This window comes from Pseudophryne corroboree, chromosome 11, assembly GCF_028390025.1.
Source record: "Pseudophryne corroboree isolate aPseCor3 chromosome 11, aPseCor3.hap2, whole genome shotgun sequence".
NCBI lineage: Eukaryota > Metazoa > Chordata > Amphibia > Anura > Myobatrachidae > Pseudophryne > Pseudophryne corroboree.
Window position 1 is genome coordinate 286,271,886 of NC_086454.1, and position 18,246 is coordinate 286,290,131.

The window sequence follows — 18,246 nt, forward strand, 5'->3', positions numbered from 1 at the left end:
CCCTCCCCAAACAGCACATGACGCAAAGAAAAAAAGAGGCGCAATGAGGTAGCTGTGTGAGTAAGATAAGCGACCCTAGTGGCCGACACAAACACCGGGCCCATCTAGGAGTGGCACTGCAGTGTCACGCAGGATGGCCCTTCCAAAAAACACTCCCCAAACAGCACATGACGCAAAGAAAAAAAGAGGCGCAATGAGGTAGCTGTGTGAGTAAGATAAGCGACCCTAGTGGCCGACACAAACACCGGGCCCATCTAGGAGTGGCACTGCAGTGTCACGCAGGATGGCCCTTCCAAAAAACACTCCCCAAACAGCACATGACGCAAAGAAAAAAAGAGGCGCAATGAGGTAGCTGTGTGAGTAAGATAAGCGACCCTAGTGGCCGACACAAACACCTGGCCCATCTAGGAGTGACACTGCTCCCTGTGTACTTTGTGGAGGCAATTGCTGCTGGTCAATGTCTCCACGGAGGAATTGATTATAATTCATTTTAATGAACATCATCTTCTCCACATTTTCTGGAAGTAACCTCGTACGCCGATTGCTGACAAGGTGAGCGGCGGCACTAAACACTCTTTCGGAGTACACACTTGTGGGAGGGCAACTTAGGTAGAATAAAGCCAGTTTGTGCAAGGGCCTCCAAATTGCCTCTTTTTCCTGCCAGTATAAGTACGGACTGTGTGACGTGCCTACTTGGATGCGGTCACTCATATAATCCTCCACCATTCTTTCAATGGGGAGAGAAGCATATGCAGTGACAGTAGACGACATGTCCGTAATCGTTGACAGGTCCTTCAGTCCGGACCAGATGTCAGCATCAGCAGTCGCTCCAGACTGCCCTGCATCACCGCCAGCGGGTGGGCTCGGAATTCTGAGCCTTTTCCTCGCACCCCCAGTTGCGGGAGAATGTGAAGGAGGAGATGTTGACAGGTCGCGTTCCGCTTGACTTGACAATTTTCTCACCAGCAGGTCTTTGAACCCCAGCAGACTTGTGTCTGCCGGAAAGAGAGATCCAAGGTAGGTTTTAAATCTAGGATCGAGCACGGTGGCCAAAATGTAGTGCTCTGATTTCAACAGATTGACCACCCGTGAATCCTTGTTAAGCGAATTAAGGGCTCCATCCACAAGTCCCACATGCCTAGCGGAATCGCTCCGTGTTAGCTCCTCCTTCAATGTCTCCAGCTTCTTCTGCAAAAGCCTGATGAGGGGAATGACCTGACTCAGGCTGGCAGTGTCTGAACTGACTTCACGTGTGGCAAGTTCAAAGGGCAGCAGAACCTTGCACAATGTTGAAATCATTCTCCACTGCGCTTGAGACAGGTGCATTCCACCTCCTATATCGTGCTGAATTGTATAGGCTTGAATGGCCTTTTGCTGCTCCTCCAACCTCTGAAGCATATATAGGGTTGAATTCCACCTCGTTACCACTTCTTGCTTCAGATGATGGCAGGGCAGGTTCAGGCGTTTTTGGTGTTGCTCCAGTCTTCTGTACGTGGTGCCTGTACGCCGAAAGTGTCCCGCAATTCTTCTGGCCACCGACAGCATCTCTTGCACGCCCCTGTCGTTTTTTAAAAAATTCTGCACCACCAAATTCAAGGTATGTGCAAAACATGGGACGTGCTGGAATTTGCCCATATTTAATGCACACACAATATTGCTGGCGTTGTCCGATGCCACAAATCCACAGGAGAGTCCAATTGGGGTAAGCCATTCCGCGATGATCTTCCTCAGTTGCCGTAAGAGGTTTTCAGCTGTGTGCGTATTCTGGAAACCGGTGATACAAAGCGTAGCCTGCCTAGGAAAGAGTTGGCGTTTGCGAGATGCTGCTACTGGTGCCGCCGCTGCTGTTCTTGCGGCGGGAGTCCATACATCTACCCAGTGGGCTGTCACAGTCATATAGTCCTGACCCTGCCCTGCTCCACTTGTCCACATGTCCGTGGTTAAGTGGACATTGGGTACAACTGCATTTTTTAGGACACTGGTGAGTCTTTTTCTGACGTCCGTGTACATTCTCGGTATCGCCTGCCTAGAGAAGTGGAACCTAGATGGTATTTGGTAACGGGGGCACACTACCTCAAGAAATTGTCTAGTTCCCTGTGAACTAACGGCGGATACCGGACGCACGTCTAACACCAACATAGTTGTCAAGGCCTCAGTTATCCGCTTTGCAACAGGATGACTGCTGTGATATTTCATCTTCCTCGCAAAGGACTGTTGGACAGTCAATTGCTTACTGGAAGTAGTACAAGTGGGCTTACGACTTCCCCTCTGGGATGACCATCGACTCCCAGCAGCAACAACAGCAGCGCCAGCAGCAGTAGGCGTTACACGCAAGGATGCATCGGAGGAATCCCAGGCAGGAGAGGAATCGTCAGAATTGCCAGTGACATGGCCTGCAGGACTATTGGCATTCCTGGGGAAGGAGGAAATTGACACTGAGGGAGTTGGTGGGGTGGTTTGCGTGAGCTTGGTTACAAGAGGAAGGGATTTACTGGTCAGTGGACTGCTTCCGCTGTCACCCAAAGTTTTTGAACTTGTCACTGACTTATTATGAATGCGCTGCAGGTGACGTATAAGGGAGGATGTTCCGAGGTGGTTAACGTCCTTACCCCTACTTATTACAGCTTGACAAAGGCAACACACGGCTTGACACCTGTTGTCCGCATTTCTGTTGAAATACTTCCACACCGAAGAGCTGATTTTTTTGGTATTTTCACCAGGCATGTCAACGGCCCTATTCCTCCCACGGACAACAGGTGTCTCCCCGGGTGCCTGACTTAAACAAACCACCTCACCGTCAGAATCCTCCTGGTCAATTTCCTCCCCAGCGCCAGCAACACCCATATCCTCCTCATCCTGGTGTACTTCAACACTGACATCTTCAATCTGACTATCAGGAACTGGACTGCGGGTGCTCCTTCCAGCACTTGCAGGGGGCGTGCAAATGGTGGAAGGCGCATGCTCTTCACGTCCAGTGTTGGGAAGGTCAGGCATCGCAACCGACACAATTGGACTCTCCTTGTGGATTTGGGATTTCGAAGAACGCACAGTTCTTTGCGGTGCTACTGCTTTTGCCAGCTTGTGTCTTTTCATTTTTCTAGCGAGAGGCTGAGTGCTTCCATCCTCATGTGAAGCTGAACCACTAGCCATGAACATAGGCCAGGGCCTCAGCCGTTCCTTGCCACTCCGTGTGGTAAATGGCATATTGGCAAGTTTACGCTTCTCCTCCGACAATTTTATTTTAGATTTTGGAGTCCTTTTTTTACTGATATTTGGTGTTTTGGATTTTACATGCTCTGTACTATGACATTGGGCATCGGCCTTGGCAGACGACGTTGCTGGCATTTCATCGTCTCGGCCATGACTAGTGGCAGCAGCTTCAGCACGAGGTGGAAGTGGATCTTGATCTTTCCCTAATTTTGGAACCTCAACATTTTTGTTCTCCATATTTTAATAGGCACAACTAAAACGCACCTCAGGTAAACAATGGAGATGGATGGATACTAGTATACTTATGGATGGACGAGCGACTGCCGACACAGAGGTAGCTACAGCCGTGGACTACCGTACTGTGTCTGCTGCTAATATAGACTGGATGATAATGAGATGAAATCAATATATATATATATATATATAATATCACTAGTACTGCAGCCGGACAGGTATATATATTTATTATGTAATGACTGATGACGGACCTGCTGGACACTGTCAGCTCAGCAGCACCGCAGACTGCTACAGTAAGCTACTATAGTAGTATGTATAAAGAAGAAAGGAAAAGAAAAAAAAACCACGGGTAGGTGGTATACAATTATGGATGGACGAGCGACTGCCGACACAGAGGTAGCTACAGCCGTGGACTACCGTACTGTGTCTGCTGCTAATATAGACTGGATGATAATGAGATGAAATCAATATATATATATATATATATAATATCACTAGTACTGCAGCCGGACAGGTATATATATTTATTATGTAATGACTGATGACGGACCTGCTGGACACTGTCAGCTCAGCAGCACCGCAGACTGCTACAGTAAGCTACTATAGTAGTATGTATAAAGAAGAAAGGGAAAAAAAAAACACGGGTAGGTGGTATACAATTATGGATGGACGAGCGACTGCCGACACAGAGGTAGCTACAGCCGTGGACTACCGTACTGTGTCTGCTGCTAATATAGACTGGATGATAATGAGATGAAATCAATATATATATATATATATAATATCACTAGTACTGCAGCCGGACAGGTATATATATTTATTATGTAATGACTGATGACGGACCTGCTGGACACTGTCAGCTCAGCAGCACCGCAGACTGCTACAGTAAGCTACTATAGTAGTATGTATAAAGAAGAAGAAAGAAAAAAAAAAAAAACGGGTAGGTGGTATACAATATTATATATATATTATATACAATTATATATATATATATATATTATATATATTAAACTGGTGGTGATTATTAAACTGGTGGTCAGGTCACTGGTCACACTATCAGCAACTTGCAAGTAGTACTCCTAAGCAGACAATCACAATATATATTATACTGGTGGTCAGTGTGGTCACAATGGCAGTGTGGCACTCTGGCAGCAAAAGTGTGCACTGTACGTTATATGTACTCCTGAGTCCTGCTCTCAGACTCTAACTGCTCCCCACTGTCAGTGTCTCCCCCACAAGTCAGATATGCATTATACAGTCACACTATCTATCTATCACTTCAGCAAGTAGTAGTACTCCTCCTAATGCTCCCCAAAATTACTACTGTGTCTCTCTCTACTCTAGTCTCACTCTCTTCTCTATAAACGGAGAGGACGCCAGCCACGTCCTCTCCCTATGAATCTCAATGCACGTGTGAAAATGGCGGCGACGCGCGGCTCCTTATATAGAATCCGAGTCTCGCGATAGAATCCGAGCCTCGCGAGAATCCGACAGCGGGATGATGACGTTCGGGCGCGCTCGGGTTAACCGAGCTAGGCGGGAAGATCCGAGTCGCTCGGACCCGTGTAAAAAAACATGAAGTTCGGGCGGGTTCGGATTCCGAGGAACCGAACCCGCTCATCTCTATTGTCAGGGTATGAGCACTTACGTATATATCTGAGAATGTTATATGAGGCAGCAATCCCTCATAGAAGGACACACTGCATTTAATAGTGCAGACAGCTGAAGGGTCATGCCTAAAACTTTATTTTAATCATTACATCATGTGCCATGTGACTGTGGTTGCCACGACAGTCATACAACACAGTGGAAACTGCAGAACTATAAATCATTATTAGCAGTCTGAAGCTGCAGTCATTTAAGTTAAGAACAATATACACCTAATTTGTTTCATAGGGTTGCTGCTTTACGAACATATACAGCAGGTCTGTACAACAGTATCAGTTTTTATTCAGTATAACCCTGCAAGATGCATATAGTATAAGTGTCCTATAATTTTGTTGCCCTGGTAACTAGCATTCTGTTACATCACAATAATGGTGCTTTTAAATCTATGTGGTCCTATACTCTTAGCTAAGGGCAAGGCAAATTGAAGACCAACAAATTAAAGAAAAAAGCAAAATCAGTTTATATCATCACCCAATTTTTTTGTTTTATTTTCTGATATATTTAAACCTGCTTTAAAACTAATCAAAATACATGTGATTTAAACTATGAATGTTAACAATACAATTCATCTGATATTGTTCTCACAGTATTTTTATCTGTTTCTGCATCTTTAGCTGTTTCTGTGATTGAGTTAAACAGGAACTGGAAGTAAGAAAATAAAATATTTATGACAAACATTGTGAAGTTTATTTATTTATTATTAGTATTTTGCTGGATGTTTAAAACAGTTCCCTTTGTAAGCTTTCCAGGGGGTGCAGAATTTGACTGTTTAATCAGGGAAAATAGTATTTACGCTTGGATGTTTTAACCCTCTCCCAAGAGGAGTAGACTTAGGGGGAAATTCAATTATTCTTATTATTATTAACAGTTTCTTATATAGCGCAGTATATTCCTTTGCGCTTTACAATTAGAACAGTAATAGAACAAAACTAGGCAAAAATAGACAGACATAGAGGTAGGAAGTCCCTGCTCGCAAGCTTACAATCTATAGGAAAATAGGCATTGACACACAAGGATAGATGCTACCTATTGCATAATGGTCAACCAGATTGCTAGGTTTTTAATAGGTTGTGTGATATAATCACTCAGGAATGTGGAAAACAAAATATGTGAGGTTATGTGGACTGTACAGAGAGAATGTAATTAGATAGGGAAGCATTGAAGGTTATGTGGGTGGGTCTGGAATTTCTGAAGAGGTGAGATTTCAGGGAACGTTTAATGGTTGGAGACTGGAGGTGAGTCTTATTGTGCATGGGAGGGCATTCCACAGAGTGGGGGAAGCCCAGATAAAGTCCTGTTATTTTGAGTGGGAACAAGTAATACGTGTGGATGAGAGACGCAGATCTTGAGCAGAGCGTAGAGTTCGGGTAGGGAGATATTTTGATATGAGTGAAGAGATGTATGTTGATGCAGTTTGGTTAATAGCCTTGTATGTAACCAATGGGAGTTCCTGACAGAGCGGATCAGCAGACGAAGAATGTCTAGCGAGGAAGATTAGCCTTCCAGCTGCATTTAAAATGGATTGTAGTGGTGAGAGCCTATGTATGGGAAGACCAGTAAGGAGACTCTTACAATATTTAATGCGGTAGATAATGAGTGCATGGATTAGAGTTTTTGCAGTGTCTTGTGTAAGGTAAGGATGTATTCTGGATATGTTTTTTAGGTGCATGTAACATGATTTAGAGACAGATTGAATGTGTGGAACAAAGGACGAAAGAAAGAAAGAAAGAAAGAAAGAAAGAAAGAAAGAAAGAAAGAAAGAAAGAAAGAAAGAAAGAAAGAAAGAAAGAAAGAAAGAAAGAAAGAAAGAAAGATTATACTTACTGTCCAAGTCCACCCCCTCACACCTGGAGAGGATCTGGTGAGGGGGACCTGGAATGAAAGAAAGAAAGAAAGAAAGAAAGAAAGAAAGAAAGAAAGAAAGAAAGAAAGAAAGAAAGAAAGAAAGAAAGAAAGAAAGAAAGAAAGAAAGAAAGAAAGATTATACTTATGGCAAAATCTGCATTTCTGCGTATGCATGAAATGCGCACGCGCGACGTACGGGTACAAAGGCTTTTGTGGTTACACAGATGGGCGCAAGAAAATTGACAGGAAAGGGGCGTTTCTGGTTGTCAACTGACCGTTTTCAGGGAGTGCTTAGAAAAACGCAGGCGTGCCAGGGAACGCTGAGCGGGTGTGTGACGTCAAAAGCCAACCCTCCAACGTTAGACTCAACGCACACGAACAGTAACTAGAGGGCTGGACTTGTTTTGCACAAAATGTTTTTGCAGGCGCTCTGCTGCACAGGCGTTCACACTTCTGCACAGCGAAAATACAGTCCCCGGTGGGTGGCGACAATGCGTTTACATGGCTGCTAAAAACTGCTAGCGAGCGATCAACTCGGAATGACCCCTATAGTCCCAATAATTGATCTGGGCTCCTTGATTGCGGACTTATGTATAATAATATTAATCACAAGTATAGTGTCAGTGTTGACTGTACTTAATGAGCTCACTGCAGTGAGTTAATTCTTATATGTGAAAAGTAATAATGGACTGCTGGCTAGTATTCCCCTCACACTGGCTAACGCTGGATTCACTCTGCAACTTCTATGGTGATTATTCCCTTATTATAAGGTAGGTTGAATGCTTCCATACGTTACATCCACTAATAGTTGTACGGTGTTAGGTGCCTGTATATAGCCAGCTAGTGGAGGTTCTCAGTCTCTGCTGTCAGCGCCACTAGTCTAACATCAGCAAAATGCATACACTCATATAACTTTATAGTTATTGTTGCTGGTACTTGCGTCTAAACATACAATTGAATATGTAGTGAGGTACATTGGTTTGCATATAATATTGGTCAGCATTCTCAGTCTATGCTGTCAACGCTTCCGAATCTACTCCATTATCTTATTATTAGCACCTAGCATGTATCATCTAATCCTTGCTTTCTATTGCTGTTGGCAAATTCCGCCTATATGTACAGCATGGTAAGAAATAGAGCACCCTAAGTGTAGGTATCCTTCCTTTATGAATTGTAGGTTAGCTCAGATCACATTCAATATTATGTAAATTAAATGTATCACCATAGTTGCAGCCCTTATAGATTAATAATAGGGGGGATGCTGCACTATCAGGGAAGTCTCTATCAAGTTTTCAAGCTGACTAGAATATCCTTTGCATAAGAAATTCATACACTACAGACCAGGGGCGGATCCAGGAAAAAATGACAGGGGGGGCACCTTGTGCATGCCAAAGGCGTGCGGCCCCATGAAGGTGTGCGTGGCCTCACAAGAGCGCTCCTTTTTTATTTGATTACAGAGTATCTATAGATATATATATAATATATATACATATATACATACATATATACATATACATATATACATATATATATATATATTGTAACACTGTAGGGGTGCAAGGTGCCTTTTCCTGGGGAATATGGCAGCCCGCAGCAGCTGAGGAACAACACAAGTCCAGTTTCTGGTACAACTGACCCCGGCCAGTTTTATTGAAACAGAAAATAAAACAAACCCCAAAATAAAAATACCTTGCCTGTCCGGCACTAACTAAACATAAGATGTTCCTAACTGTCACTAAACAAAACACAGAGTTCTTCAGTACATACTGTATAGCTTACTTGCATCAGAAAGCATGTCTCTCACACACAGATCCTGCAGCCTTCCCAGGCAGTCTGCCCATACTAATCAGGTTAGAAGCACTATATCACTCTTACACAGCTGAAACCCTGATTAGCCCTCTGTGAGGCCAAAGACCCGAACTGGGCCCAATGTCTAGAACTCGCCTTATCTCTCTCTCAGAGCCTTTTCCCAGCTTTTACAGCAAACTGAAAAGGTTCAGACAAAACAAAAAGCATTTTTCCTAGAAGTTAACATTTTCTAAAACATGTAAGACAAGAACCTGGGACAAATATACCTGCCCTCAAACACTATCCCAGTGTTCTTGTCACATATCCCCCTCCCCTGTTTCGACCTAGGGGCCGGAACACTTGTAGCCCCCAAACAGAAGATGCGAGACAATGCATCTGCGTTGGCCAATTGTGTTCCCGGTCTATGTTCGACAGTAAACTTAAAGTCCTGCAACGCTAGAAACCATCTAGTTACACGAGCATTCTTGCCTCTATTTACATACATCCATTTTAAAGGGGCATGGTCTGTCACTAGTCTGAATTGTCTACCCAAGAGGTAATATCTCAATGTATCTAGTGCCCACTTAATGGCCAAAGCCTCCTTTTCCACAATGGCATACCTTTTTTCATGCTCATTGAGTTTCCTACTCAAATAAATGATAGGGTGTTCGTCCCCATCTCTGGTTTGGGACAGCACAGCACCTATCCCTACCTCTGAGGCATCTGTCTGTACCACAAATTCTTTTGAAAAATCTGGTGTTATCAACACCGGTTGTGAACACAAAGCCACTTTTAATGCTTGGAACGCCTTTTCTGCATCAGGGTTCCATTTCACCACATTTGACTGCTTCCCTTTGGTAAGGTCTGACAACGGCACCGCTGTGGTCGCAAAATTAGGAATAAACCGTCTATAGTACCCAGTAATTCCCAAAAAAGCCCTTACCTGTTTTTTATTAACTGGACGAGGCCAGTTTTGAATAGCATCAACTTTATTCAATTGGGGCCTAATCAGACCTCTGCCTATGGTGAAGCCCAAGTATTTGACCTCCTCCATTGCGAGGCAGCACTTCTTTGGGTTAGCAGTTAACCCTGCCTCTCTGATTGAGTCCAGTACTGCTTGTACTTTAACCAAATGGGACCCCCAGTCTGTACTGTGAATTACCACATCATCCAAATAGGCAGCTGCATATTTTCTATGGGGCCTCAAAATTTTATCCATCGCCCGTTGAAAGGTTGCTGGAGCCCCATGCAACCCAAAGGGTAACATCTTATACTGGTACAGCCCCTCCGGAACCGAAAAGGCTGTTTTTTCTTTGGCGCTATCAGATAAAGGTATTTGCCAGTAACCTTTGGTCAGGTCCAATGTGGTGAGAAACCTGGCTGTTCCCAGCCTTTCTACAAGCTCATCCACACGGGGCATGGGGTATGCGTCAAACTTGGACACCTCATTTAACTTACGAAAGTCATTACAGAAGCGTATGCTACCGTCGGGCTTCGGGATGAGCACTATGGGACTGGACCACTCACTGTTAGACTCCTCTATGACTCCAAGTTCTAACATGGTTTTAACTTCCTTAGAAATAGCTTCTCGCTGAGCTTCAGGAATCCTATATGGCTTTAAATGAACCCTGACCCCTGGTTCTGTGACAATGTCATGTTTTATTATGGTCGTTCGGCCAGGCAGCTCTGAAAATACCTCCCTATTTTGGATGAGAAATTCTTTAACCTGATTGTTCTGATCAGCTGATAATGTCTCTGACACCTTCACTGCGGGAAGCAACCGGGGTGAAGACACCGAAGGGCAAGGCTCCGCTGACAGAGACAACCTATCTTTCCAGGGTTTGATTAAGTTAACATGGTAGATCTGTTCGGGTTTTCTCTTTCCCGGCTGGTATACTTTGTAATTAACCTCATTCACTTTTTCCCTAATCTCAAATGGACCCTGCCATTTAGCTAGGAATTTGCTTTCCACAGTGGGTACCAAAACAAGAACTCTATCTCCAGGAGCAAATTCCCGTATCTTGGCACTCCGGTTATAGACCCTCTGTTGAGCACTTTGGGCCTGTTCCATGTGCTCTCTGACAACAGGTACCACGGCTGCAATCCTATCCTGCATTTGTGTTACATGCTCAATAACGCTTCTATAAGGAGTGGGCTGTCCTTCCCACGTCTCTTTGGCAATATCCAACAGCCCTCTGGGGTGTCTACCATACAACAAATCAAATGGAGAAAACCCCGTAGAGGACTGAGGGACTTCTCTGATGGCCATTAACAAGTAGGGCAACAAACAATCCCAGTTTTTCCCATCTCTCTCAACAACCTTTTTTAACATACTTTTTAATGTTTTATTAAACCTTTCCACCAACCCGTCAGTTTGGGGATGGTAGATGGACGTCCTGAGGTGAGTGACCTTAAATAACTTGCACAATTCTTTCATGATCCTTGACATAAATGGAGTACCTTGGTCAGTCAAAATTTCTTTTGGTATTCCCACTCTACTAAATACCTGCACCAGCTCCCTAGCTATCGCCTTGGTTGTGATAGTGCGTAAAGGGACAGCCTCAGGATATCGAGTGGCATAGTCCATAATTACCAGGATATACTGATGGCCCCGAGCAGACTTTAACAAGGGCCCCACGAGATCCATGGCTATTCTGTCAAACGGGACCTCTATAATAGGCATGGGAACTAGTGGGCTCCTGAAATGGGGTCTAGGGGCATGATACTGGCATTCAGGACAGGAAGAACAATATTCAGACACTTCTTTATAAACCCCTGGCCAAAAGAACCTTTGTAAAACTCTTTCAGTGGTTTTTTCTGCCCCTAAATGTCCTGCGGTAACGTGACTATGAGCTAAATCTAGTACCGTTCTCCGATAAGGCTGGGGAACTACCAGCTGTTCCACCACATCCTCACCCCTTTTGACAATGTGGTACAAGAGCTCATTACAGATGGCCATGTGGGGATACGTAACCCTGTCACCTGGTACCACAGGTTCCCCATTAACAATCTTAACATTCTCTCTAGCCTTTATTAAGGTAGGATCCTTTAACTGTTCAGACGCAAACAGATCCTTCTTTACCTCCAGGTCAGGCACGCTTTCAGTTCTAACTACTATGTCTCTGTTCCCGGCAAGAGGGTCCTCACTGGACTCCCCATCTGTCACTTCCCCAGCCAAACTAGCAAAAGGCAAAGGGACAGAAAGTTCCGAAGACCCACGTACATCCATAAAATCACCGGTATTATCAACTGGTTTTTTACTTCTCACATCTGTTGATAACCGTGATTCCCACAGTTTCCAAAAATGAGGAAAATCCCTCCCTATTATGGCCTCATGCACCAAGGTAGGGACCAGTCCCACTTTAACCCTTGCTGACCCACAACAAGTTTCTATATTCACCTCAGCAGTGGCATAATATTGGGTATCCCCATGTATGCAAGTTACCCCAATAGGTATTTGCTGGACCTTTAAGGGGTTCACTAACCCAGCTTTCACGAGGGTAACTAAACTTCCTGAATCTAGCAAGGCCTCTACCCGGTTACCTTCTAAGAACACATCACACATTTGTTTTTCCAGCTCAGGTGAAGGTACCACAGTACAGGCTAACCTAGCAAAGAAAGACATTCTGCGACATTCAAAGGCAGCATCACATTGCATGGGTTCTTGCGTGACTGGGCAATTGGCAATAACATGACCTGGCATACCACACCTAAAACATTTAACCACACGATTATCAACCCATTTGGGCAGCATAGACCGTTCTAGCCCCATTGGCCTGTTTCCAGGGCCAGTGTTTACAGTCTCTCCAGCCTTGCGTTCTCTTAACCGCCCAGCAACGTTTTCCCACGGAACAGTCTTACCAGTCTTTACTGAAGGGCGCTGTCGAGGACCTATGGGTTGCTGGGTGGTCATCAGTAGTTCCTCTGCTGCCAAATACCTCTCTACCATGTCCACTAATTGGTCAGCAGTACCCGGGTTTCCATGGCTCACCCACTTGCGCAGGACCATGGGCAAAGATCTCAAGTAGCGGTCCATGACGACTCTTTCCACCATCTGGGGACCAGTTAATGTCTCTGGCTGCAGCCATTTTTTTGTTAGCTGAATAAGGTCGTGCATCTGGGAGCGCGGAGGCTTCTCCATGGCGTACAGCCAACGGTGCACCCGTTGTGCTCGTACTGACAGCGTGACTCCCAGGCGGGTCAGGATCTCAGTCTTTAGTTTATCATAGTCCCGAGCCTCAGCAGGGCTTAAATCAAAGTAAGCTTTTTGGGGCTCACCTGACAGGAAAGGTGCCAGCAGACTGGCCCACTGTGCTTTCGGCCAGTTCTCACGCTCGGCAGTCCTTTCAAACGTGGTCAGATAGGCCTCCACATCATCAGCCTCTGTCATTTTCTGCAGGAAGTGACTGGCTCGTATAGAACTAGAGCTGGTTGGAGCACTGACGGCCACATCTCCAACCCGAGCTGCAAGTCTCTGCACCACTTCTGTTAAGGCCTCTCTATCCTGACGCTGTTGCCTGTAAAGTTCATCAACAACTGCCTGCTGTTGTCTCTTATTTTCCTCCATTGCCACCTGCTGTAGTCTCCAATTTTCCTCCATTGCCACCTGCTGCTGTCGGTTGGCCTCCTGCTGAGCCGCTGTAGCTTGCAGCAAGGCTTTAAGCAGATCCTCCATGTCAACAGATTTTTCAGGCGGCTTTGCAGCTGCTTTCACCCAGGACATATATCAAACCCTCAGGGGTGAGTCTCAGTAACTTCACACTGGGCTGTATCTGCATAAACCACCGTTTTCTGCAGGCCTCACAAAGCTGCTGCTTTCACTTATGCGCAGAACGGCCTGCTCGCATTCTCCACCAAGTTGTAACACTGTAGGGGTGCAAGGTGCCTTTTCCTGGGGAATATGGCAGCCCGCAGCAGCTGAGGAACAACACAAGTCCAGTTTCTGGTACAACTGACCCCGGCCAGTTTTATTGAAACAGAAAATAAAACAAACCCCAAAATAAAAATACCTTGCCTGTCCGGCACTAACTAAACATAAGATGTTCCTAACTGTCACTAAACAAAACACAGAGTTCTTCAGTACATACTGTATAGCTTACTTGCATCAGAAAGCATGTCTCTCACACACAGATCCTGCAGCCTTCCCAGGCAGTCTGCCCATACTAATCAGGTTAGAAGCACTATATCACTCTTACACAGCTGAAACCCTGATTAGCCCTCTGTGAGGCCAAAGACCCGAACTGGGCCCAATGTCTAGAACTCGCCTTATCTCTCTCTCAGAGCCTTTTCCCAGCTTTTACAGCAAACTGAAAAGGTTCAGACAAAACAAAAAGCATTTTTCCTAGAAGTTAACATTTTCTAAAACATGTAAGACAAGAACCTGGGACAAATATACCTGCCCTCAAACACTATCCCAGTGTTCTTGTCACAATATATATATATATACACACATATATACATATATATATATATATATATATACATATATACATATATATATATATATATATATATATATGAACATATGACCAAGAATAAAATATATAAAAATATTAAAATTTAGCCAGCCTTACATTTGTGGTTATGCTGCTGGTGGGCAGTACTGTTCAATTGGAGACCGAGAGCTGGCTTCTCTGGGCCTCTCCTCCAAGGACGCAAACATAGCTACAGCCTCCGGGGCTCCACGCATCTCTCCTCCTTCTTCAATGCAGCCTGCGGCGCGCCAATTACTGAGCCGCAGGCTTGCTGAGCCGGACAGCAATTGGACAGCTGAGCTGCCGCTCAGCTGCCCTGACTACCGCTCTTAGAGCACTCTTAGTCAGGGCAGTTGAGCGACGGCTCAGCTGTCCAATTGCTGTCCGGCTCAGCAAGCCTGCGGCTCAGTCATTGGCGTGTCGCAGGCTGCACTGAAGAAGGAGGAGGACGTCAGGGACAGGGCAGCGGGGCTGGGGAGCCGGGACACGTAAGAGCAGCGCCGCAGATCGGATTGAAGAGAGATCCGATCTGCGGCGGGGGGCCCTTTTAGATTGGGCGGCCCGGGGTACTTACCCCCAGCCCCCCCCCTTAATCCGGCTCTGCCGCCGCCGCTGCCAGACCCTTCATCGCGGCGGGCGCCGTCTGTGCCGCCGCTTCTTTTTAAAAGGGACTGCGGGACTGCACTGTTGTTGTTTTTTAAAGTGCCAGACATAACAGGGGGGGCACGGGCCCGCGTGCCCCCCCCTGGATCCGCCACTGCTACAGACAGCTTGTGTATATATAAAATACTAGGTGATTCATCGCGCCCTACGGGCGCTCTTCACACCGTCGTAAGGGGCTACGCCCCTTGCACACCCTTGTGGCATGCATTATTTTTATTATATGGAGTATTACATCCAATCATAATTGTGTGAGTGTTTAAATATTGCACGGACAAAGGGCATGCATTGGTTAAGCGGTGGAAGCCCCTTGCAATGGCGTGAACAGCGCACGCAGGGCCTGATGAATCACCAAGTAGGCGCTTTGGCTGGGGGAGTGGCGAGTGCGGGGAAGACGCAGATGGGATCCGGGGGTGCCGCAGGAGGGGGAGGGGTGGTTGCGGTGGTGCCGCAGGTGGGGGAGGAGCTGGTGCGGTGGTGCCGCGGGTGGGGGAGGGGCTGGTGCGGTAGTGCCGCAGGTGGGGGTCCGGAGCCACAGCGGGTGGGAGAGGAGCAGTTGCGGGGGTGCCCCAGGTAGGGCGAATGTGGTGGTGCGGCGGGAGGGGCGGGTGCGATGTTGCTGCGGGTGGGGGAGGGGGTCTGGAGCTACCGCGGGTGCTGGAGGGGGAGTGTGGGGGTGCCGCGGATGGGGCCCGGAGGTAATGTGAGTGGGGGAGGGGAGGGGAGGGTGATGCTTCTCCTCCTGGAAGCAGCTAAGCTGCTGTCCTCCCTTTGGCAGTGGCTCTCCCGGAGACTCGCACAGCAGCCAGTCACTATTGTTAGCAGCGGTGTCCCAACGCGCCGCATTACAGGGAAGAAGATGCACTCAATAAACTACAGCTCCCAGCAGCCCTAAGGGCCAGAATGCTTCGGCGCTAAGGGCTGCTGGGAGCTGTAGTTTATTCAGTGCAGACACTGGTGCTAACAATAGTGACTGGCTGGCAGAACTGAGTGACTGGCTGAATCAGTGTCAAAGGTGAGAGTGCTGTGCAGTGTCAGTGACAGCACAAAGCCTCCTCTCCCCCCCCGCTCCCTTGTGTGACATTCAGTGTCTGGGTGGGAGCCAAAGGGGGCGTAGCTAGATGGGAATAAGGGGCGGCGCTAGACGGGACCATGCTGCAGCAGGAGGATGAGCTGCTACAGCTTCGGCCAGCCAGACTTCATTAGTTAAGTGTCTGGAAAGAGAGTGAGTGTGTGAGAGTGAGTGTGTGTGTGTGTGTGTGTGTGTGTGTGTGTGTGTGTGTGTGTGTGTGGTGTGTGTGTGTGTGCGTGCGTGTGTATATATACAGTGTCTGTATATGCTGTATATATGTGTGACTGTGTATGTGTGTAATGTATGTACAGTATGTGTTTGAATATATATATATATATATATATATGTGTCTGTTGTGTGTGTATGTGTGACTGCGGCATAATGTGAGTAAGCGTCACTGGTACAGTAGGCGTTATGTTTGTAAGCGGCACTGGTACAGGGGGCATTACGTGTGTAAGCGGCACTGATACAGGGGGCATTACATGATGTGTAAGCGACACTGGTACAGAGGGCGTTACGTGTCTAAGCGGCACTGGTACAGGGGGCATTACGTGTCTAAGCGGCACAGGTGGGTACAGAGGGCATTACGTGTGTAAGCGTCACTGCTATGGGGGGCGTTACATGTGTAAGCGCCACTGGTACAGTGGGGCGTTACGTGTGTAAGCGACACTGGTACAGGGGGGCAATACGTGTATAAGCGTCACTGGTACAGGGGGTGTTACGTGTCTAAGCGTCACTGCTACAGGGGGTGTTTCTTCTGTAAGCATCACTGGTACAGGGGGGGCGTTACATGTGTAAGCGGCACTGGTACAGGGGGCGTTATGTGTGTAAGCATCTCTGGTACAGGGGGCATTACATGTGTAAGTGTCTCTACTACAGGGGGTATTATGTACGCTGTGCCTTTGTAAAGTATGCGAGGGTGCAAATGTATAGTTTGCAGAGGGGCGCCGAACACCCTAGCACCGGCCCTGACTGCACACCCACTGCACTGCACAGCACTGTCACCTTTTACATTGATTCAGCGTCCAGACATTACCCTCCGCGATATCACCCACTCTATTCGTTACATTAGCCATCTCGGGGCTTCCAGGCAGGCAGCCCAGGTGCTGTGTTGCGAAGTCAGGGCCTTTGGGGATCTGGGCGCAGCTGTGGCGGGGAGGCACTTCTGTGACATCATGCGCGGAGGAGGCTCCGGGGCTCAGAGAGTATGCGGCGCAGGGAAGGCTATGAAAGCCTTCTGCTGCACCGCTTTCATACATATCTATGCCGGTGGCCGCAGCAGCTTTTGTTCCACCTGCGCCGCGGCTAGGGAGTGGGGATTGTTGATGCCGGAGGGGGCAGGTGGACTGGCAGCAGGACATAGGATGCTGCAGTAAAAATAAGAATTTACTTACCGATAATTCTATTTCTCGTAGTCCGTAGTGGATGCTGGGAACTCCGTAAGGACCATGGGGAATAGCGGCTCCGCAGGAGACTGGGCACAAAAGTAAAGCTTTAGGACTACCTGGTGTGCACTGGCCCCTCTCCCTATGACCCTCCTCCAAGCCTCAGTTAGGATACTGTGCCCAGACGAGCGTACACAATAAGGAAGGATTTATGAATCCCGGGTAAGACTCATACCAGCCACACCAATCACACCGTACAACTTGTGATCTGAACCCAGTTAACAGCATGATAACAGAGGAGCCTCTGGATAGATGGCTCACAACAATAACCCGATTTAGTTAACAATAACTATGTACAAGTATTGCAGACAATCCGCACTTGGGATGGGCGCCCAGCATCCACTACGGACTACGAGAAATAGAATTATCGGTAAGTAAATTCTTATTTTCTCTGACGTCCTAGTGGATGCTGGGAACTCCGTAAGGACCATGGGGATTATACCAAAGCTCCCAAACGGGCGGGAGAGTGCGGATGACTCTGCAGCACCGAATGAGAGAACTCCAGGTCCTCCTCAGCCAGGGTATCAAATTTGTAGAATTTAGCAAACATGTTTTCCCCTGACCAAGTAGCTGCTCGGCAAAGTTGTAAAGCCGAGACCCCTCGGGCAGCCGCCCAAGATGAGCCCACCTTCCTTGTGGAATGGGCTTTTACAGATTTTGGCTGTGGCAGGCCTGCCACAGAATGTGCAAGCTGAATTGTATTACAAATCCAACGAGCAATAGTCTGCTTAGAAGCAGGAGCACCCAGCTTGTTGGGTGCATACAGGATAAACAGCGAGTCAGATTTTCTGACTCCAGCCGTCCTGGAAACATATATTTTCAAGGCCCTGACTACGTCCAACAACTT